Below are 23,563 nucleotides of genomic sequence, written 5' to 3' on the forward strand. Positions count from 1 at the left end.
ATAATAGACTCCCGGAATTCTAAAAAATTTCCGGGTTTTTCCCGGATCTCCTGGTTGTCCCGGGTCGTAGACACCCTGTGTAAGTTACTGTTTTATTTGGTAAAGTGATTATGTACAACACAGTTTTTTTGCAGTCTGCGGTCCTTACCTATTACATTCATTTTGAAGAATAAAAGGGTTTCCATAATGTATACACATGGTAATGGAGGAATACCAGATTTCTTAAACAGATGTTTACAAGGGTCTCTAGGCTTTTACAAAAACAAGATTCTAATGGCCCTTTTTTGTAGTTTAAAAGTGCTATAAGCTATCTTAGAGTTAGTTTCCCCAGAAGGTGACCTGATATCTAAGACGAAAATGAAAGTAGGCATGATATGCATTCATTGCTGTTTTCTCACTACAGCAGATTTTAATGAGCAAAGAAGGTAACATCTTTTGCTCAGTTCTGCATTAAAATATTCAATATGCTTATTCCATCTGATGTTGTTCTGCAGCCAAAGTCCTAAGAATTTGGTTTCAGTACTGTTACCAACTGGTTTGTCATTGATAGAGACCCATCGGTTGTGGAATTTTAGTGCAAATTTTTTTTTTTTAACTGTGTATTACAAGCTGATTATTCTGTGCCCAGCTACTAAGTTGTCAAATATGATTGTTTTATGTGCATCAACATTTAAGTTGAGATCGTTTATGTATAGAAGGAACATTAATGTTTTATGTACAGAAGTAACATTACTGGTCCTTGGGGTACACCACATTTAGTTTGTTTGTAATCAGATAAGTTATTAAAAAACTAAAAACCCACCTCGATTGCGAAAAAAGCACCTAGTGTTAAGTGTTAGCCCAGGTTTCGGCGTAGATAACTACACCTTCTTCAGAACAACAATAAAACCCATAAGTGCCTAAGAAGACCTCTGTCAATGATTAAAAGAACACCACAGCTATACATTTATAAACGAAAAAGAAAAGGAAAACACACAGTACATATGTACAAAGTCAAAACCACTACTTAACTTAATGGTGTACGCTCCACCTCACACTGGCCTATGTTCGATAGGCCATGACCCGCCATAAACTGCAGCTACAAACGGTCGCTCACTTACGAGCCTGACCCGCTATCTGTGCACATGCACAAGACAAGGGAAGTTACTTGAATGCATGTGCACATACAAATACGAGAAAGTTTATACATGGGTCGGGGCTAAATAGCCCATATATTCCCAACCATGGAACAACGTATATCAAAAAATGAAATGGATAGAACAAGAGATGAGCTAAACAGGAGATGAAACCTAAATATAACTGCACAAAGTTGCTTATGCTAGTAAAGAAACTTCTATATGAAGCTACCTGTGACAACAGGAGGAACTCTTAAAAACTATACCTAAAGCCATTAGTTAGCCTGAGGGGGGGGGGGGGGGGGGGGGCTGAGGGTATGTAATCTAAAGACGTCGTGGTAATAAAGATATAGGGAAAAAACGTGAGGTGTTCAACGGGCTAAAATCACGTTCATCATAAAAGGAAAATGAAGATAAAAAGAAAGAAGATGAACAGCTTGACCAACAGTGCTCGCCAATCAGCGCACGCATGTGATAATCCCCAGATCATTTTTTCAAAAATGCCAATCCACAAAAGTTAGATTTTTTTCTGTTGATTAGTACCATGTAGTACTACATTCTCTGTGAAGGAGAGCTTCCACTTTTAAGTTGGACAGGTTTTATTTTAAAAATATTTTTTTTAACTTTCTTACTGAAATTGTTTCTTACTTATTTCTTTGTTACAATGTTTATCTCTATTGTCTTTGCTGCAGTTATTTCTTATCACTTTCTTTGTTGCAGATATTTCTTACACTGTGTTGTAGTTTCTTGTCAGTTTCTTTGTTGTGGTTGTTTATTGCAGGTTTCTGTGTTGTAGTTGTTCAGTGCTAATTTGTTTATTGAAGAGGCTCTAAGAAATCTGAGACCATCCAGTGAGTTCAGTGTTTTCATGAAGAATTTGCCAGTTGACACTGTTGCAGTGTGTTTTGTGAAAAGGACTGTTTGAAATATGTTCCGACTGGGGCCACAGGAGAGTGAAGTGTGCTGACTATTTGCATACCCATAAAAGAGTGATATATAAGATAAAAAAAAAAAAAAACAGACTTGGTTCAGGTTGGGAATAAGTGTTCTCATTTGAAGACTCTGTTTCAAAGTGAAGATGTTTCCAGTGACGACCTTTTGTGTTCTAAATGTTTTGACAGAATAACAACAATGATAGTATCTGAAGAATGTGTAGCCTCCCATGGTGCAGATGATGCAGATTTTGCATCTATAGAGGATGAATTAAATACCCTGAATCAGTCAATTACAGAGGTACGTGTTTGTCCTGTTAAGAAACCTTGGTCAGTGAAGTCGAGTCATAATCTCTATACATCAAGAAAGCATAGAGAAATTACTAAAGCTATGGAGAATACACTACAGCAAAACTGACCACACTCTTCAAAGTAGAAATTCCATCTTCAGAACAACTTGAACCAAAGCACTCTTGCTCCTCCTGCCAGGAGTTTTTCACAAATATCAATTCAGCCGTTGAATATTGTGCATCCTACAGTGAAAAGGTGCATGTTTTAACTATTATTTCAGAGACATTTTCAACGAAAACAGTTTTGAACCACATTTCATCAGTATAAAAGTACATGGTAGACAAACCAAGAAATGTGAGGTCTGTAAAAGGAGTCTTTGGAAGACCAGATTTCTATCACGGTCATCCTGTAAAAGCAGCTCAAGTTCAAACAGTGCAGTCATTTCACCTGGAAAATAAATGGGGCTGTTCTTGCCAGACTGCCAAGTTGTGAAAGTGAAAAGGTGCATGACTCGCAGTATTAAAGAAACTTTTGAAATTTATAAGAGCAACTATACAACTTCACATATTGGAAGATCAAAATTTTATGCACTACGACCTAAGTGGGTAGTTCCACACCCACGTAGAGATGTCTGTGTATGTGTGTACTGTGCGAATTTTGAACTTCGTGTGGTAACTGAAGAACTTACTGGAGCACGTGTCATATGACACCTTGGTTGGGCGTGTGAAGTCGTTAGTAGTATGATACGTAAAGCAAGAGACTCGTTTGTTTCAAGAAAGTGGTGACTGCCCTGGAAAGGGAAGACTGTCTTTACAGACACTTGGTCTGGAAGACAGACCAGATAACTGCAAAATTACATATGCGACATGGGAGGAAAAGATAAACTATTTAAGAAAACTGTTGCCTTTGACAGTTTCATTGATAAACTTGGTAAATGGTCAGTGAAAGCAGTAAAACAGCAGCATCTGAAGAAGTTGCAACAAAAACACATTTTGGAAGTGAAAGGGTGTGTACAGGCTGAAGAACTATGTTTAGTGCTTCACTGTGATATTGCTGAGAACTGATCTGTAATCATCCCACAAGAAGTACAAGGGTATCTTTGGAGTAATGACTAGGTTTCAATTTTCACAGGAAAAACATACTTCAAAACAAGACCACAAGTGTTGCAGTTATAAGTGATGACACAAGGCATGACTCAGTACATGCTTTGCTAGCAATGCGCAAAATTCTTCAACTGCAAACAGGGCCAAAGAAGATCATCATTATTTCTGATGGTGCTCTTAGTCATTTTAAAAATCGTTAGCAGCTGTTTGAATTGAGTAAGTCGCTTGTGCCAACTGATCGGTTATACAATGCTACTGGTCACGAGAAGGGGCCTTGTGATGGTGTAGGAGGCCTGCTGAAGCACCATGCTACTAAACATAACCTTTCCAGACCAAAATACAGCTGTGATTCAGAATGTGAGGATCTTACGAGAGATGTGAAATCTTACACATCCACAGCCCTCATTCTTTTGTCCAAATAGGAAATTGAAGAATTCTGTGAGCAGAAAAAAGAAGAATGGTCCAAACAAACTACTCCTGTGATAGGAATTCAGAAGACACATTTTTGGACTCAGTGATAGGTGAACTCGTATTGCACGCAATTTTTAAAGAGCATGAAAGAAGAAATTTCTTTCGTTTGGCCAACACCTCAGAAACAGCAGGACAATATTCAGATTCACAACCTGAGAAGGGTGATGTTTGTGGTGTGTGTGTGTGTGTGTGTGTGTGTGTGTGTGTGTGTGTGTGTGTGTGTGTGTGTGTGATTTTGAGTGGTGGATTGCAGAGATTGTAGACACCAGTTATGAGTTAAACAAAATTGTAGTGAACTTTATGCTACAACATTTACCAGCTGCTGGGTATGTTTCCAACTCAATGACAGCAACAACTCCATGAGTGTTCAATTCCTGTTCCCAATGTTTTGAAGACTGTAGGTGCTCCAGTTCCTACTGGTTCAACAGGAAGGCACCACTCTCTATCAAAGGAAGATAATGAAGAAGTGGAACACATTTTTTGTTCATTAACTGGCTAATTTCGGTGCAAAACTAAGTGCACAGAAGTTGTATAAATTGAAACCTTTAAGTCTTTGGACCTTTCAAATACATTTTGGAACCATTTAAAATGCTTGAAAAATGAGTCTCTTACTAATATTTCAAAACCAAAATTATGTTAAATAAGGCTAGACTTTGATTTTTATGAGCCTGTTGTGTGATAATGTGCTAATAAAACAGGTTTTATGTATGGAAAAAATTTAAATTATATATAAAACCTGTTCGACCTAAAAGTGGAATCTCTCTTTTTCAGGGAATGTAGAACTATATGGTACTAATCATCAACAACAACAACAAAAAATCAAAATTTTATGGATTGGCGTTTTTGAAAAAAAAATCCATAAACTATCAAAAAAGTTCAGAATGCTATACTAAAATAACTTTGACAGGTAAGTCCAAATGGAGGATTTCTTTGTAATCTTAAAACAATTATCTTTCAAATAAAAGAAAACAACAAAATATCTAGAACTGTTCCAGAGATACAGCATTTTAAATTTTTTCAAAAATTCGCCTCTTCAGAATCATATGCACAGCGTTGTCTTTGGAGGGCTATATCTCGAAGCAGAAATTTTTTTGGAGAAAACAAAAAAATTACATGTTCTTCACTTAGTCCTTCAGTTTAACAAATGCTAAATTCAATAACATCCGAGACTACGAACATAAGATTTTTCCCTAGCCTGCCTGAATTGATATGGACTATGCCATGTACATGACAAGCCACAATATGGGGCTGCGGATGCTTAAGAACAAAAATCTCATTGATGGAAATTTGTCGAGACCTGCTCAGCAAATATGAAGCTGAATGTGACACTTTTCTGAACATAATCATCACCAGAGACGAGAAGTGGTGTCACCAATAAAAGCCAGAATACAAAAGACAGCCCATGGAATGGGCATGTGCAAATTCTCCGTCAAAGAAAAAATTGAAGACAGCCATCTGCAAGCAAAGTAATGTGCACAGTCTTGTGGGATAGCCAAGATATGGTTCTTTTGGAGGTCCTGGAGTCTGAAGAAACTGTCAGTTCAGCACGCTACAAGATGAGACTAAGCTGAAAGCCCAAATTTCTAGGGTCCAGCCAAGAAAGAAACCAACTTTCACCTGTAACATAACAACGCCAGGCCCCACACCAGTTTTGCGACCATGCAACTCACTGCAAAATTTGGCCGGACTGTCTTCCCTCTTTCACTGCACAGTCTCGATTTAGCACCTTCATAATTCCATCACTTTGGCCTCTGAATGATGGACAACATGGTGAACATTTTCAAGACTTGGATGCTGCTGTCAAAGCTGTAATGAACTGGTTAGCCTCAGCTGGAACTGATTTTTACAAGCACAGCATGCAGGCTTTGGTTCATCGTTGACAAAACTGCACAGCAAATCGTGTTAACTATGTGGAAAAGTGGCAGTCTGTAGCTGAAATACTGTTCTATTTTTCTGTGCTGTTGTGATTTGTGTATCTCCTGTACTTTCCATGAATAAAAATTGGAAGCATATACTTTCAGAATGACCCTTTTATGAGGGTAAAAGAACAATTAGAAAAAATTAGAACATCCAGAGTGCAGGTGAACTCGACTGCACACTGCTCGCAGTAAGAAATTGCAGGGTAACTTATTTCTGGTTTGATGGGGACCAATTTAAAAAGAAAACTGCATTGTACACATTCTGACAAAGACAGTTCAGTTCCCTAAGCTCACTGCCATTAAGAAAAAACAAAAAGTTTCAGGAATCCATTGTGTCGTTGAAATGAAGTGTAGTGTGGCTATTGCTTCCCTGGTCCAAGTCTCTTGAGTTGACGCCACTTCGGTGACTTGTGCATTGATGGGGATGAGATGATGATGATGATGAGATGACGATGATGATGATGATAACAACACAACACTCAGTCCCTGAGTGGAGAAAATCTCCGACTCAGCCAGGAATCGAACCGGGCTCCTTTGCACGGCATTCACGTCGTGCTGACTACTCAGCTTTCGGGGTGGACATTGTGGCCTTGAAGTAATTACAAAGACAGTTTCATAAACCATTTCAAGGACACTGTCGATCTTACACTTGGTTTTCGAGACAGTTTGCCATTTCAGGTGAAAGCACTCCTATGCACATGCAAATGTAACTGACTGACTAACAAGGTAATTCCCATTTTAATGACAAATCTTTGTATGTTAAAACTGTTCAGGACATTTACAATGCTTTCCTCAGGTAGAGTTTCCCAAGTCTGCAAAATGAGGCTGCAAAAGCACTACAATATTTTGATCGATATATTTGTGTGAAACTAAATAATTCATGATTACATGGCAACCTGAATGAAATTATATCTTCAGCACAACAAAAGTAATTAAATAATACTGAAAATTTATTTTGTTTGTGACATGTGTTGTTCAGAAACATGAAATATAAAACCAGGTAGTATGCAGTGTGACTGCATTGCCATTTAAATACAGTGTGTGTGTGCAGTTTTCCCTCTCCTTGTGCCTGACAGTGTAGTGTGACAATAGGGGAAATATGCTAGCCAGGCTGAGTACTTTAGTAATCAGGCCCAGGCATGGCCCATGAGCTGAAAACTTAGTTGCCCCTGTCTTAAAAGGTCATCTGAGACAATTTACGGAAATATTTACCACCAGAATTGCTGTTTCCAGCAATAGTGAGTTCTTAAATTGCAATTGGTGGCTCTGGTCAGTGTTATACATTGTTTTGCTGGTTGAGTTTTTAAATAATCATGCTAAAATACTGCTGTGAGCTCTAATCAATGCAGTGCAGTGTAGATAGAGGTTATTGTCACTGGCTGGCAAACTGCTGGTCACCACTCAAACCTGACCAGCAGTAATTATTTGTTATTTAGTATTTCAGGAAGGTTCTTGAAATTTCTAATGTTCATAACATTTGTATATTTCGGAATATTCAATGTCAGTATAAATATCAGCATTCTGGGATATTTGATGTTTCTAGAAATAGCTGCACTGTCCATCCAGAAAGTGGATGTCAGTAATAAACAAGCTTTCAGTTCTGAGTGTTGTACTTCAATGATGTCCCTTCCTTTGGATTTGGACTTGAATGTGGGTTCGACATAACAGTGTTTGAAGAAAACATCAGGTACTCAAAACATCTACTTCACCATGGCTTCAATCAGGCAATGCAAAAGCCATCGCCTACTTGTATGGTTCAAATGGCTCTGAGCACTATGGGACTTAACTTCTGAGGTCATCACTCCCCTAGAACGTAGAACTACTTAAACCTAACTAACCTAAGAACATCACACACATCTATGCCCGAGGCAGGATTCGAACCTGTGACCGTAGCGGTCGCGCGTTTCCAGACTGTAGCACCTAGAACCACTCGGCCACACCGGCCGACGCCTACTTGTACAAGAGCCAGAATACAAGCAGTACATCATTTCTAAGATCTGTATATTCAAGAGACCAGTGGATTCCAAGTCAGATGCACATCAGCCATACATCAGTATTCTCCAGAGATGCTGGTCGGGACTTCGCTAAATGGCTGAAAGGATTCAACCGAGCACCAAATACAACACATGTTGTTACGTAAATGTGGACTTTTACCTCAATGGTGCAGCTCACTAGTGGTTCGAGAAGAACAAAGTGAAACTCAGTAGCTGTGACAATTTTCAGGCTGAACTCAAGAAAATGTTTAGCGAGAAGCAGCAGCAAGTCTACTTAACGGAAGAAGAACTGAAGAACAGCGCCCAGCGTCACGGGGAAAAGACATGGTCCTACATACGGAATGTTTGGTCCCTATGAAACATCGTGAACCCAATTATGACAGCTCATAAGTCACACGTGATCAAAGGTACCATAGGAGAGCTGCACCAAGTTGTTCTGGTAAAGGATGTCACAATGGCTGATGAACAGAGAAAATGCAGCAGTAAAAAGTCAGATGAAAGAGGAGTGACCAAATGCCAGATGTAGTCCAATTGGAAGTTGTGGAAGGCCACCATGGTCTAGCCTCTCTCATTCACCAGATAGAAGAGTTACAGCAGGATATGACAACCAGAAATGTCACACTGAGTTCACAAGAGACAGCAGCCACAAATGTTGCTTCCATATGTCAAGTGGTAATAAAGACTGTTGAAGAAAAGTATTAAACTTTGACACTCTCCACCATCAGCTCAATGTGCCAGGAAGAACAGACTCCACCATTCTGGGCTTAGGTTACCACTGTCAAACCCAGTATCTGACCAATGCAGGTGCACTAATTCCTCCACCAGGTAAAATTCCCTACAAAAGAACAGACATTTGGAGGATGAATGCCACCATGCCAATCTGTTTTCACTCTGGATGCCCTCGACATATTGTGCACTACAGCAGAGAAAGTAAAAGGGTTTTCAAAGACTATTATGCAACAAGATGTCAACCATTACTAAACCTTTATACACACCAGTCAATACAAGGTGATTATAGTTGACCTGTGCACCAAAGCTTGTCATTGTATCCTGGACAGGGTCATTTCCCAATATGCCTTAGCTGTTCCACATTGCCGTGTACAGGAGTACAAGCCAGCTGCCTAGCCATCAAATTCAGGAAAACGAAGAAAGCTGTCAATTTAAGGAGGTGTGGCTGCCATTGATGCAAATCCTCCATGGGTGATAGTTATCAAGATGTCGTAATCATTGTTGGCCGTCCTGTTTGGTCACTAGTTGACTCAAAGGCTTCTTTTTCTGTGTAGTCCAATGTTTATTGTTGCCAAATAAGGAGGACTATTTTCTGTGATATGAAAGTGAGTTTGCTAAAGGTCACAAATGGGGAAATATATGCAGCTGACATGAACATGTATTGCAAGAATAACAATCTATCACAGAACACAGACCTTAAAATTTGTAGTTTTAACAGAATGTAAGAATGGTATTCTCAGATGAGATGCCTTGCAGGAAACACAAACAATTATAGACTGTGGAATACCAGAGCTCCACATGGAAGAAGCTATTCAGACAGTTACAGATAACATGCTGTGGGAGTTGACGCTGCTAGAAATTGTTGTCCAGCCATGGTCGAGACTAGTTCTAGTCATCAGTCAAGATACACAGTGAAACTGTGAAGCTTTTATCAATTGAGAGAAGTTATTCAGGTTCACAAAAGAAATCTACATGCCAATGAGGATAATAAGTGTTGCGGGTGGTCAAGGAGAACTTGGTATCACTGTCATGAGCAGCTGCAACTTGACCCCAAAGGTACATGCATAGGGATAACCAAACCGATCAAGGAATGGCAGTTTACTACCCCTGATGAAGAATCATGCTCCACCACCACAACAAACAATGCAATGGAGAAGCTACTACCAAATTGCTAATAGGATCTGGCCAGACTGAGAAATATTGTCAGCGAGTAATTCTGTGAAATGACAGACCAAGTAGCCCACCATAAAACACAGTATAAACACTGGGGATCATCCACCTATTAGCCAGTGCTCATGTAGTGTCGCCAATTGAATGAGAGGTAACCCGAGAGGAAGTGGAGAAGATGCTGCAAGGTGACAGCACTGAACCCTCAAAGAGTCTCTGGCCCTTTCTGGTAGCCCTTTGGAGGAGGAGGAGGAACACACATGATATTCCTCAATTGCCTACCAATGATTGAATGAAAAAAATTCTGAAGAAAGGTGTCTACCATTGCCTCAGATTGATGACATTCTGGACTGGTTGAAAGTGGAAAAAATATTTCTCAACTATGGACATAGAGACAGGCTACAGTCAAATCGAGGTTGATGAGGCTGACAGAGAAAATACTGCCTCCATGTCTCCTCATGATCTCTGAGTCAGAATTATTTTGGACTGTGTAATGCTCCAACCATCTTTGAACGTATGATGCCAACCTGCTTTGAGACCTGTCTGGATGACAGTGCTGATTTTTAAAAGATGTTTGAAAAACATCTATGATTGACAACCATGTTGAAATGCGTTCAGACTGCACATCTCCACCAGAATAAAAAAAAAAATCCTCTCTGTTGTCCAAGAAATAAAAATCTTGGGGGACTAGTGAATAGTAATTGAGTTTGTCCCAATCCAGAGACAATAAGAACAGTCAGGGATTTTCCAACTCCTTAGCTCATTTGTGATGCGAGAAGTATTCTTGGAGTGTGCATGTGCGCTTACTAGTGGCAATTCATAAAGGACTTCTGTAGCAAAGAATATCCCTTGCAAAAGCTACTCCAGGGAGATGACAAATTTTCCTGGAACAAGGTGCAATAATGACCTCTCTTTGTCCTTACCAAGGTGCAAACATCATTTCCAGCTCTAGCATTGTATTAAGACAATACTGTGATAGAAATTCACACTGTGTAACATAACTGTTTGATATGTAACATTAGTGCCAGGAAAGTGAATAAGAACAATGCATGCAGTGTGTCTATTTGATAATACTTGTGATTGTACACAATAACTTACATAATTATGCACATTTGTTCTGATAGTGTTTTCAATAGAATAAAAAAAGATTTGCTCCCATATAATAAGCCTGATCTTACCTAAAATACATAAAGCATCACTAACTCAAGATATTTTTCCAGAGAGACTGAAATCTGCCATTGTTAAACCCCTCTTTAAGAAAGATGATAAGAGAGACGCCAATCTCTTTCACTGGCATTTTCCAAAAATTTGGAGATGGTGATGTGTTCTAGAACAGCATTTCACCTTAGCAACAATATTATCATCAGCAAACTGCAGTTTGGGTATCAGAAGGGTTGCTCTGCTGAGAATGTCATTTACATGTTCATGCACCCAATTTTAGAGGCATTAAATAATAAAATAGCACTGGTTGCTGTTTTCTGCAACCTATCTAAGGCATTTGACACTGTTAATCACAATATTCTCCTATTATAAAGAAAATAATCCATTTCTGGCAATATACTCTAATTGGATAGGTAAAAAACCTATTCACCAAGTGGCAACTTGCTGACAGGCAAAAAGACTGTCAGCAAATTAGATGAAATTATCCACAAAGTGGTGTAAACAGGAGCATTCCTATGGAATGCCACAACCCACCAAATCAGAATCTGCCACACAAATAGCCATTGCAGGCAAGCCTGGGAAACTTGTAAGGCTTGTTGGACAGTTTGGTAGCCCTAAATCATCCTGTACAGTCCAGCAGGAGAAACTCAGACTTAATGTCATACACCAGAATATTGGTAGTCTTAAAAACAAGTACAATGATCTGAATATTATTACATGCCTTAATAAACCTGATATTTTAGTCAAGACCTAATTAGCATTGGTCAACAACTCTCCCTCAAATTTTGTTCTGCCTTTAGTAGGGAAAACAAGTCTGGGTGTGGAATAGCAATCTTCACTGTTGAAGCAAGTAATTTCAGTGTTATTGACATAAGTGCATTCTGCATGGAAGGAATCATAGAATTTGCTGCAATAAATCTAAAATGGGGTAGAGAAAATACAGCAATTATGGGTGAGTATAGGCAACCTGTGGCATGTATGGATACATTTTTCAAAAATCTGTCTGACTTGCTGATATACAGGGTGAAACGAAATTCGCACTCTCGGGCTTCGCAGTGTGACTCCTCACATGCCAGCAATAAAAAAATGTTTCTCACAAAATTTCATACAGTGATTACATCTGGCAGAAAAAGGATGTTGAAGAGTGACAATCTGGCAACACTGTAACCATGTGTATGGTAACTACCTCTGTCAGCACATATTAGTCATGCTGTACAGTAGGTGCAGCGGTCACAGTTTTGGGTTAGCATGCAGGAGGTTGAAGGTTTGATCCTGGGTTGGGGTGCATTTTTTATTTGCTAATTTCATTCTAACATTTCATACTGTGATATAAACTGTTTCTTAGGTAACATGTATCCTAAATTTACAACATTTTTAACGCTGAACATAACAAATACGTGGTTAGACAAATAAGAAATGGACTGGTGAAACAAATGAGCTATCATAGGACAGAACAATTGCAAAAACAATATCAGTTTCAAGATGCTAAAGTTGATAGCACAGTGCAATAATGCAACATCTACTTGTCATTTATACTACATGTAATATGAGCACTCAGATGTTGCACATTAGCAACCAATGACAATAATAAAGTCCATACTAATGACGGTATCACCTTATAACAGAATATGTTGTCCTCAAAACAACATATGCTCAAAGCAACCTCCCTCCATGTCCAAACATTGCGCACCCCACCAGATCATACGGCTCCAACCTCTTTGCAGCAAAGCTGTGTCCACAGTAACAACAGCAGCCTGAACACGCGCTACCAATTCTTCCCCATTCGTCGGTGGAGTAGAGTACACATGCTCCTTCAGGTGTCGCCGCAGGAAGAAATCCAGGCGATGTAGGTCAGCGGAATGTAGTGGGCATACAACTCAACCTCCACATCCAAGCCATTTCCTTAGAAATGTTCTGTCCAAATACCATCGCACATTAATTTCAGAGTGTGGAGGTGCCCCATCATGTTGGAACCATGTCTTCTGCTGAACAAGTAGTGGGACATCTTCCAGTGCATTAGGCAGATAGTCTGAGAGGAATGCATGATACCTTCATGCAGTCAACTGCTCAGGCAACATGAAGGGGTCTAAACACCTGTCACCCAATATTCTGGCCCAGACGTTGATACCAAAGTGAACTTGATATCCACAGTCACAGGTGACGTGCGGATTAACCTCACACCAACGGTGGGCATTGTTCATATTGAAGACATCCTCACAAGTGAATGCTGCTTCATATGATCATGTTACAGTGTTCACAAAGTCATTGTTGGTTTTCCGTTGTTGTGGGAACCATTCACAGAACTGCATCCACTGATGGCGATCTGCAGGATGCAGGTGTTGCAAGAAAGCATGATGATAGGGTTGCAGCTCATGCTTGTTCATGCAGCATGTTAATGACCATGAGACGTGAGATAAGCATCTGCCTTGCTACACTATGTGTACTTCACTGAGGTTCTTGGTGTATGACCTCCAGAATAGCTTCCTCAGTAGCTGGAGAATGGTGAGTCCATGGATGACTTCTGTCATGTGATGGTGGAAGGAGAGAGCCTGACTCCCGAAGGCGCAGCTCCAGGTGATGAAGCACATTTTTATCTGGATGGCATCGACGAGGATATCTAGCAGCATATTCATGAGTGGCAATACTAGCCCAGTTATCAGATGCACCTAAGACCAGGAGGATATCCACATATTCATTGTTTGTGTATGCCATATGTTTGCCACACTGGTTTAGAGGTTTACAATGACAAAATTCTCTACATGTACGCATGTACATTGGAGTCTGTCACGGCCGCATTACTCCATTTGCAACTAGTCCCTGTCTGGTGGACAGTGCATATAATATAAACATGCTGTCAGTCCTGCACACTATTCCACCTAATGCACATTACCCTCCTGACAGATATTGTTGTGCATGATTCATCCTGACACCGCTAATTGTGAAATGTTTGGTTTCGAATTACACTGTTTCTTTAATGGTAATAGACACGATGTTTCCACAATCCCATTGATAGAATAATAATAATAATAATAATAATAATAATGCATTGAGATACATCTACATCTGCATGGATACTCTGCAAATCACATTTAAGTGCCTGGCAGAGAGTTTATCAAACCACATTCACAATTCTCTATTATTCCAATCTTGTATAGCGAGCAGAAAGAATGAACACCCATATCTTTCTGTACAAGCTCTGATTTCCCGTACTTTATCTATGTAGGTCAGTGTCAACAAAATATTTTCGCATTTGGAGGAGAAAGTTGGTGATTGGAATTTTGTGAGAAGATTCTGTCGCAATGAAAAACGCCTTTCTTTTAATGAAGTCTAGCCCAAATCCTGTCATTTCTGTGACATTCTCTCCCATATTTCGTGATAATACAAAATGTGCTGCCCTTCTTTGAACTTTTTCGATGTACTCCATCAGTCCTATCTGGTAAGGATCCCACACCGCACAGCAGTATTCTAAAAGAGGACAGACAAGCGTAGTGTAGACAGTCCCCTTAGTAGATCTGTTACATTTTCTAAGTGTCCTGCCAATGAAACGCAGCTTTTGGTTACCCTTCCCCACAACATTTTCTGTGTGTTCCTTCCAATTTAAGTTGTTCATAATTTTAATATCTAGGTATTTAGTTGAATTTACAGCAGATTAGACTGATTTATCGTGTAACTGAAGCTTAATGAATTCCTTTTAGCACTCATGTGGATGACCTCACACTTTTCGTTATTTAGGGTCAACTACCAATTTTCAAACCATTCAGATATCTTTTCTAAATTGTTTTGCAATTTGTTTTTATCTTCTGATGACTTCATTAGTTAATAAATGACAGTGTCATCTGCAAACAACCTAAGATGGCTGCTCAGATTGTCTCCCAAATCGTTTATATAGATAAGGAACAGCAAAGGGCCTATAACACTACCTTGGCGAACGCCAGAAATCTCTTCTGTTCTACTTGATGACTTTCCATCAATTACTGTGAACTGTGACCTCTCCAACAGGAAATTACAAATCCAGTCACATAACTGAGATGATATTCCAAAGCACGCAATTTCACTACAAGCCGCTTGTGTGGTACAGTGTCAAAAGCCTTCCCGAAATCCAGAAACACAGAATTGATATGAAATCCCTTGTCAATAACATTCAACACTTCATGTGGTAAAGAGCTAGTTGCGTTTCACAGAAATGATGTTTTCTAAACCCAAGTTGACTGCGTGTCAATAGACAGTTTTCTTTGAGGTTATTCGTAATGTTTGAACACAATATACGTTATAAAATCCTGCTGCATATCGACATTAACAATATGGGCCTGTAATTTAGTAGATTACTCCTACTTCCTTTCTTGAATATTGGTGTGACCTGTGCAACTTTACAGTCTTTGGGTACAGATCTTTTGTCGAACGAACATTTGTGTATGACTGTTAAGTATGGAGCTAATGCATCAGCATCTAATTGGTACACAGTCAGGACTAGAAGACTTGCTTTTATTACGTAAGTTGCTTCACTACTCCAAGGATATTTACTTCTACGTTACTCATGTTGGCAGCTGTTCTCAGTTTGAATTCTGGAATACTTACTTCATCTTGTTTTGTGAAGGATTTTCAGAAGGCTGTGTTTAGTAACTCTGCTTTGGCAACAATGTCTTTGTTAGTATCTCACTGCTATCGCACACAGAAGGCATTGATTGTTTCTTGCCACTAACATACTTGACATACGACCAGAATCTCTTTGAATTTTCTTCTAGGTTTCAAGACAGTTTCATTGTGGAAGCTGTTATAAGCATCTCGCATTGAAGTCTGTGGTAAATTTCAAGCTTCTGTAAAAGATCCCCAATCTTGGAGGTTTTGCATGCTCTTTAAATTTGGCATGTTTGTTTCGTTGTTTCTGCAACAGTGTTCTAACTCGTTTTGTGTACCAAGGAGGATCAGCTCCATCGTTTGTTAATTTATATGGTATAAATCTCTCAATTTCTGCCGATAATGTTTCTTAGAATTCAAGCTACATCTGGTCTACAATTATATTATTAATTTGGAATGAGTGGAGATTGTCTCCCAGGAAGGCATCAAGTGCATTTTTATCTGCTTTTTTGAATAGGTATATTTTTCACTTATTTATGGACGATTTGGGGATTACAATATTCAATCTCGCTACGACAACCCTGTGTTCACTAATCCCTGTACCGGTTTTGATGCTCATTATTAACTCAGGATTATTTGTTGCTAAGAGGTCAAGTGTGTTTTCACAACTGTTTACTATTCGCATGGGCTCATGAACTAACTGCTCGAAATAATTTTCAGAGAATGAGTTTAGTACAATTTCGGATGATATTTTATGCGTACTTCCAGAATTAAACATGTATTTTCGCCAACATATCGAGGGTAAATTAAGGTCACCACCAACTAATATCGTATGAGTAGGGTACGTGTTTGAAATCAAACTCAAGTTTTCTTTGAACCTTTCAGAAACTGTATCATCTGAATTGGGAGGTTGGTAAAAGGATCCAATTACTATTTTATTCCAGTTGCCAACAATGACCTCTGCCCATACTAACTCACAGGAAGTATCTACTTCAATTTCGCGACAAGTTAAACTACTTCTAACAGCAACAAACATGCCACCGCCAACCATGTTTATCCTATCCTTTCGTAACACCATTAGGTTCTTCGCAAAAATTTCAGCTGAGCTTATACCTTGCTTTAGCCAGCTTTCAGTGCCTATAACGATTTGAGCATCAGTGCTTTCTATTAGCGCTTGTAGCTATGGTACTTTCCCAACACAGCTACAATAATTTACAACTGTTATAGCAATGGTTCCTGTAGCTATGTTCTTCCTGCACCCTTTGTGACTGAAGCCCTTCTTGTGTTTTCCCGAGACCCTCTAACCTAAAAAAACTGCCCAGTCCATGCCACACAGCCCCTGCTACCCATGTAGCCACCTGACCTATTCAGCAGAACCCGATACCCAACCACCCTCTGGCACAAGTCAAGGAATCTGCAGCCTACAAGGTCGCACAACCGTCTGAGCGTCTGATTCAGACCCTCCACTCAGCTCTGTACCAGAGGTCCACAATCGGTCCTGTCAACTATGCTGCATATGGTCAGCTCTGCTCTCATCTTGCAAGCAAGACTGGCAGCCTTTACCACTTCTGTTAGCCACTCGAAACCAGAGAGAATCTCTTCTGATCCAAAGTGTCACACATCATTGGTACCGACGTGAGCAACCACCTGCAGTTGTCTGCACTCTGTGCTCTTCATGGCATCTGGGAGAACCCTTTCCACATCTGGAATAACTCCACCCGGTATGCACGTGGAGTGCACATTGGTTTTCTTTCCTTTCTTGTCAGCCAAGTCCCTAAGGGGCCCCATAACGTGCCTAACATTGGAGCTTCCAACTACCAATAATCCTACCCTCTGTGATTGCCCGGATCTTGCAGGCTGTGTGGTTTTCTCTGAAACAGGACAGGCGACAGCATCTGGCTCAGCAACAGTGTCAGCCACATACATCACCTGGAACCTGTTTGACAGACAAACCAGGGAGAACTTACGTGCGGGCGCCTGGGAAGTCTTTCACCGCCTGCTTCGCCCTGGGGTGACCTCCCACCCACCACAGGTGAGGGGTCAACCTCAGTGCGAGCAGTAACTGGGTTGGCCACAGATGAGGACCGATTGGAGGACTCGGTTACTATTATCGGAGGGCTCAGACGTGCTGGAAGTCCGTTGGATCCCCACGACCAGCTGACTGCAGCCTCAAGCTGTGTAACCAAAGCCATCACAGCCTGAAGCTGAGAGCGAAGTGTCACCAACTCGGCTTGCATCCGCACACAACAATCGCAGTCCCTGTCCATAATAAAGACTGTGGAAAACTAACCTATTCAGATAAACAGACTATCAGCATGTGTTGCGCAACTCTACTGTAGACCCTGACGAAAACTCAGGAACTGTGTCTAATAATAAGCAGGTATTCAAAAAGCACTCATGTGAAACTAAATAATTCACCCCTGTTTAGGAACTTGTAATATGTCACAAAATTGGTTTACTTTCCAACGCAAGTGAAAACGCAAGAACTGTGGCTATTGGATATTAAATTTAAATGCAGAAACTCATGAAACTAAACTATTAAAGCACATAGATGATATAATAAAATTCACTCCTGGTTAGGAACTCACAACTGTTACAAAAGCGGTTACTTTCCCATTACTGTGTCTGTCTCAGTCGGCTACTACTGCCTGACTAATACCAACAAGCGGTCACTAATGTTCAAAACAACCAAAGAAACAACTATCGACTCGCACTATGAAAATCTACTGTAGACCCTGGTGAAAACGCAGGAACTGTGTCTAATAATATGCAGATATTCAAAAGCCTAACTACCGAAGCACTCAGGTGAAACTAAATAATTTGCCCCTGATTAGGAACTTGTAATATGTCATAAAATCAGTTTACTTTTCGACACAAACAAAAACGCAAGAAGTGTGGCTACTAGATATTAAATTTACATGCAGAAACTCAAGAAACTAAACTATTAAAGCACACAGATGATATAATAAAATTCGCTCCTGTTTAGGAACTTGTAAATGTCACAAAAGCGGTTACTTCCCTGTTGCTGCATCTGTCTCGGTCAGTTACTACTGCCTTACTGCTGTATAGTTGGTACTAAACAGCATGCGGTTACCAGACTCAATGTTGAAAGGCATAATTAGTGGGACCATGGTGATAACACATACAAATAGTAACTGCATGTTGCTAGTCTTACTGGTAACGTAAGGCCCTAACGAAATGTAATGGACGTGAATGAGGCAAGAATAATAGTTGGTACTAATCTATGTGGAATTGGAAGAGGGTACAAACAAAACTGGTTTCGCATCTAGTAGATGAAGTAGTGCGAATAAATTCATGCCCATGACATGGAAAGGGCTCCTTTCAAATCTGACCAATCTCCCAATTCTACAATTATAGTATGCAAGTGCAAATGTTTTCTAGAGAACCCACTGCAATCACTGTTGATGATTAAGATGACACGCAAATACCACCTGGACTACATTTACCAAATAAAAAAACATAGGTGTCAACCCAGGATCAAAACATTGACCTCCTGCATGCTAACCCAAAACTCTATCCACTGCACCAACTGTACAGCAAGACTAATACATGCTGACAGAGGTAGTTACCTTTCATGTGGTTACTGTGTTGCCAGGCTGCCACTCTTTAATGTCCTTTTTCTGCCGGACATACTCGCCAGACAAAGTTTTGTGAGATACTTTTTTTTTATCGCTGGCATATGAGGAGTCACACTGCGAAGCCAGAGTGTGCACATTTCGCTTCACCCTGTATACAGACAGTATATTTTCTGGGTTAAATGGCCATGTAAATACTACAATAACAGGGGATATAAATATAAACTTATTAACCAATTATGCCAACACCAAAAAGCTACACCACCTGCTCAATGAATTCAATCTGACCCCACTTATTCATGAGCCAATTAGAGAGATTCTCAACAGCAAAACATGTCTGGATAATATAATAACAAACATGACCCATATTTCCTACATTACATCTGTTCTAAAACTAGTCATCTCTGATCACCATGCAGTACAGCTTCAATTGGAGGTAAATGAGATGTCCTTTGCTACTAAAAAGAAACTATATATGTAAGCAAAAGAAATATGTATAATGGTAACGTCAATAAACTGAACTGCATGTTAGCGCACATACCATGGTTTGAGAATAAGAGCTTTTCCTATGATAGCTTTGCTGCTGAATTCTACTACTGTTTTGATGCCACATGCCCAGTTGTAGCAATAAAAGTTTAAAAAATTTAAAAAAAGAAAAGTATCTGGATAAATAATGATATCATTGAAGCAAGGGAAAAATTAAAATTATTCCTTAGTGCAGTGTTGAATAATAGACAAAATCTCAAGCTAAAGGAGGCCTTCAAAGCTTATCAAGAATACTATAAAGATTTATTAGTACAGACCAGAGCAACTACATTGCAAGCAAGCTTCAAGCTTCACCCAGTGTTACTACGGGTGTCTGAGGAGTGATAAACAGTTTTAGAATAGGCAGAGACAAATCCCGTATGGACCTTATTACTGACCACAATGGGATGGTAATAAGAGATCAACTTGAAATTGCTGATATATTTAATGAATATTTTTCTCCAGTAGGGTAAGCTATTAATGACAAACATAATAACCTGCAGTATAATTTTAAAGGCAGTCCATCTGAACATAACATACATCTAGCCCCCACAAATTGGAAAAAAAGGTTTAACATCATTACCTCTCTAGAATCTCCCAGTTCTGCAGGGCATGACAGAGTCAGTATTAATGTATTAAGTGTGCAGACAAAATGTCTCTGTACCTCTGTCTGTAGCAGTTAATAATAGAATAAAATTAGGCACCTCCCCAGACAGACTAAAAATAGCTCAGGTAACACCAATCTTTAAAAAAGAAGACAAACTCAAAATTCAGAACTACAGACCAATCTCAATACTTCCTGTCTCTTCCAAAATAGTTGAAAAAGGCATATATAGCAGAATTATAAACTTTCTCAACACGCAAAATCTAATGTTTGAAAATCAAAATGGTTTCTTAAAATATAAATCAACTAGCACAGCAGCTGCTCAGTTAACTGACGAGGTAAAAAGTGGCATCAAGAACAAGCAACACATTGCAGGTGTGTACCTCGACCTTGAGAAACCTTTCAAGTGTGTGGACCCCACAATCCTATCAGAAAAGCTCTGAAACATTGGCATCAGAGGTACTGCTCATGACCTAATAAAATCTTACATGAGTAACCAAAAACAGTTTGTACTGCTTAAAACTGAAAGTGGTGTTCACAAATCCAAAATCACTACTATAAAATATGGAGTGCCCCAGGCCTCAGTACTGGGTTCTCTTCTGTTTTTGATTTATGTAAATGACGTAAGATATTTCACTCAACGTTCCAAAGTAGTTCTGTATGCAGATGATACATCCATGGTGTGTAAAAAGGAATCATTTAACAAACTAGCGACCCACTGTAACAACGCGACAAATGAAATTGTTCAATACTTTAATTGAAAGCCACTTAAAAGTAAGCAGTAGTGAAATATGTTTCGTGGAGTTTAACAACAGTAGTGAAATTATGAAATTAAACTATACATAGGCAATGAATTAGTAAAAAAAAAATGAGTTTAGTGTAAAATTCCTCAGTTTAACAATTCAAAGCCATTTAAAATAGGACACACATGCTGACACTCAAGCCTGTAAGTTGTCTAAGAAAATACTTGCAATTAACATGATTACCAAGTTTTGCAAAGACACTATTGTCCTAAAGACTGCAAACCATGCTCTATTTTCCTCTCACCTGAATTACAGAATAGAAATTTGGGGAGCAACAACCAAAGTAAATATAAATAAGCTATTGCTACTTCAAAAAGGACTATAAGAATCATATGTGGAGCAAAATGTAAGGAATCATGTCATGACTTGTTTCCAAAAACTGTTGTACTAATCATAGTAAACATGTATATTGTAAAAGTCATTTTACTTGTTGGAAATGGAAATGAAGTCCCATGCTTCTTGACAGAGCGTAGGGGAATGATGTGGTAGAGACCCGCACCACCGTACTAGGCAAGGTCCTAATGGAGGTGGTTTGCTGTTGCCTTCCTCTGACCGTAATGGGGATGAATAATGATGATGACACAACACCGCCCAGTCATCTCGGGGAAGGTGAAAATCCCTAATCCCACCGGGAATCGAACTCAGGACCGCATGCTCGGGAAGTGAGAACGCTACCGCATGATCACGTGCGGCTGACTTTTGCTTGTTAAAAGACCCAACATTTGTTCCAATTTGTGTCAATACAATACCAGAAATAAAGAAAAATTTTACATCAGCAGTCACAGAACAGCACTCTACGAAAAGGGTCCACAATGTGCCAGTTTAAAGTCAGCCAGTGCACTGCCCAGTAAAGTTATGACCCTACCCACAATGAAGCTTAAATTTCAGCTAAAGAAATTCATGTTCCAATCCATTTTACACTTTAGAAGAATACTATACTTACACACAGAATAAAAAAAAATGTAAACAGTGTTAAGCGAACTTTTTTACTTGTAATTTAATCATTTTGTTAATCAATGACATATTCAGAAGAATGTATTATTGTGCTATGTATCAAGAATTGTAACCTGTTTTTACACAAATACAATGAGTCATACAATGATGAATAAAGTATTATTTTTATTATTATTAAATTATTATTAACAACACACATAAAGAAAGGTTTTTTTGTATGCAAGCTTTCAGAGCAACTGGGTGGAAGGGGAAGGAACAGGGGTCAAGGAAAAGGACTAGAGAGGTTTAGGAAAAGGTTTAGAGTTTCGAAAAGACACCCAAAACCCTGTGTCAGAAGAGATTTACCAGACAGAATAAGAAGGAAAAACTGATTTTTGGGGACTGCAGTGGACAAGATTTGAAAATCTGAGAGCTTAATAGTGGAAGACAGGATAATATGCAAGACAGAGATTACTGCTAAAACACTCTGGCCAAGTTAATAAGAGTGAAAAGCTAAGTGCATTTTATGTAACACAAGTGGCAGGGGGCCGGCGAGAAATAGAGAGATCACAAAATGAAAGATGTAGAAAACAAAATGGATCGAAGGAAGGGGTAGTTACTGTGAAGAAATGCTGAAACAGAAGAAATTAACATAAATTAAGGCCAGGTGGGTGGTGAGAGCCAAGGATATGTTGCAGCACAAGTTCTCATCTGCGGAGTTCTGAGAAACAAGAAACTGGTGCCTGGGAGAAGAATCCAGATGGTGCATGTGGTGAAACAGGCATCGAGGTCATAACTGTCATGTTACAGAGCATCCTCTGCAACAGGATATTGTGTGATGCTCGTATAAACCCTCTACCTATGCATATGAAATGTATCAAGCTCCAAAAACCTGACAATTCCTCTACAGCCATCTCTTTGGTTGGTAATGGATTGTTGAATGCTGCCTCTTTGAGGCCTTCTCTTCCCTTTCCTGGCACTACCCTGGTAGGAGGGCCAGGCTTACTGGCTTTGGGAGAAACACTTTCCCTGCAACTGGGTCTGCACTATAATTGATGGGGACATGTTCACTGCCACAAAGCTATTATTTTATGTAAAAAACATCTAAGACAAGTTTAGTGAAGTGGACTCTCTCAGTAAGATGTGGTCGGTGAAATGACCGATCACAGAATGGACAAAGGCTAGGAGACTTGGACGGGTGAACCCAGGATAAGCACATCATGTTTTCTTAAGAAATCACAAATTTATTTCAAAATATGCAAACAATCAGAATGATAATTAAAACCACAATCTTCTTTTACATTTGATACATAATAATGAACAGCAAGTGTCTCTTACATAAGCTGTCTTTAAGACAAGAAAAATATCAATTTAAATGACAAGCTTCACTTACACACACAAATTTAAAACGGAGAAACAATGTTTGAAGTAACTACTGGTTATCACAATAAATAGGCTGAAGCCACAAATGACCCTCGCAGAGGTCACTCTTAAAACTCGGCAGACAACATGTTAAAAGTAAACCAAAATTTTAAATGGCGTAAGGTCTTTAAATAAAACCCACACAAGTATGACAATGGAACTAAGAATAGGTTACTAATTTAAATTACACAACAACCAAGAACAAGAACCAATCCTCCACGAA

The sequence above is a fragment of the Schistocerca piceifrons genome, chromosome 2 (genome assembly GCF_021461385.2).
Source record: "Schistocerca piceifrons isolate TAMUIC-IGC-003096 chromosome 2, iqSchPice1.1, whole genome shotgun sequence".
In the NCBI taxonomy this organism is placed as follows: domain Eukaryota; kingdom Metazoa; phylum Arthropoda; class Insecta; order Orthoptera; family Acrididae; genus Schistocerca; species Schistocerca piceifrons.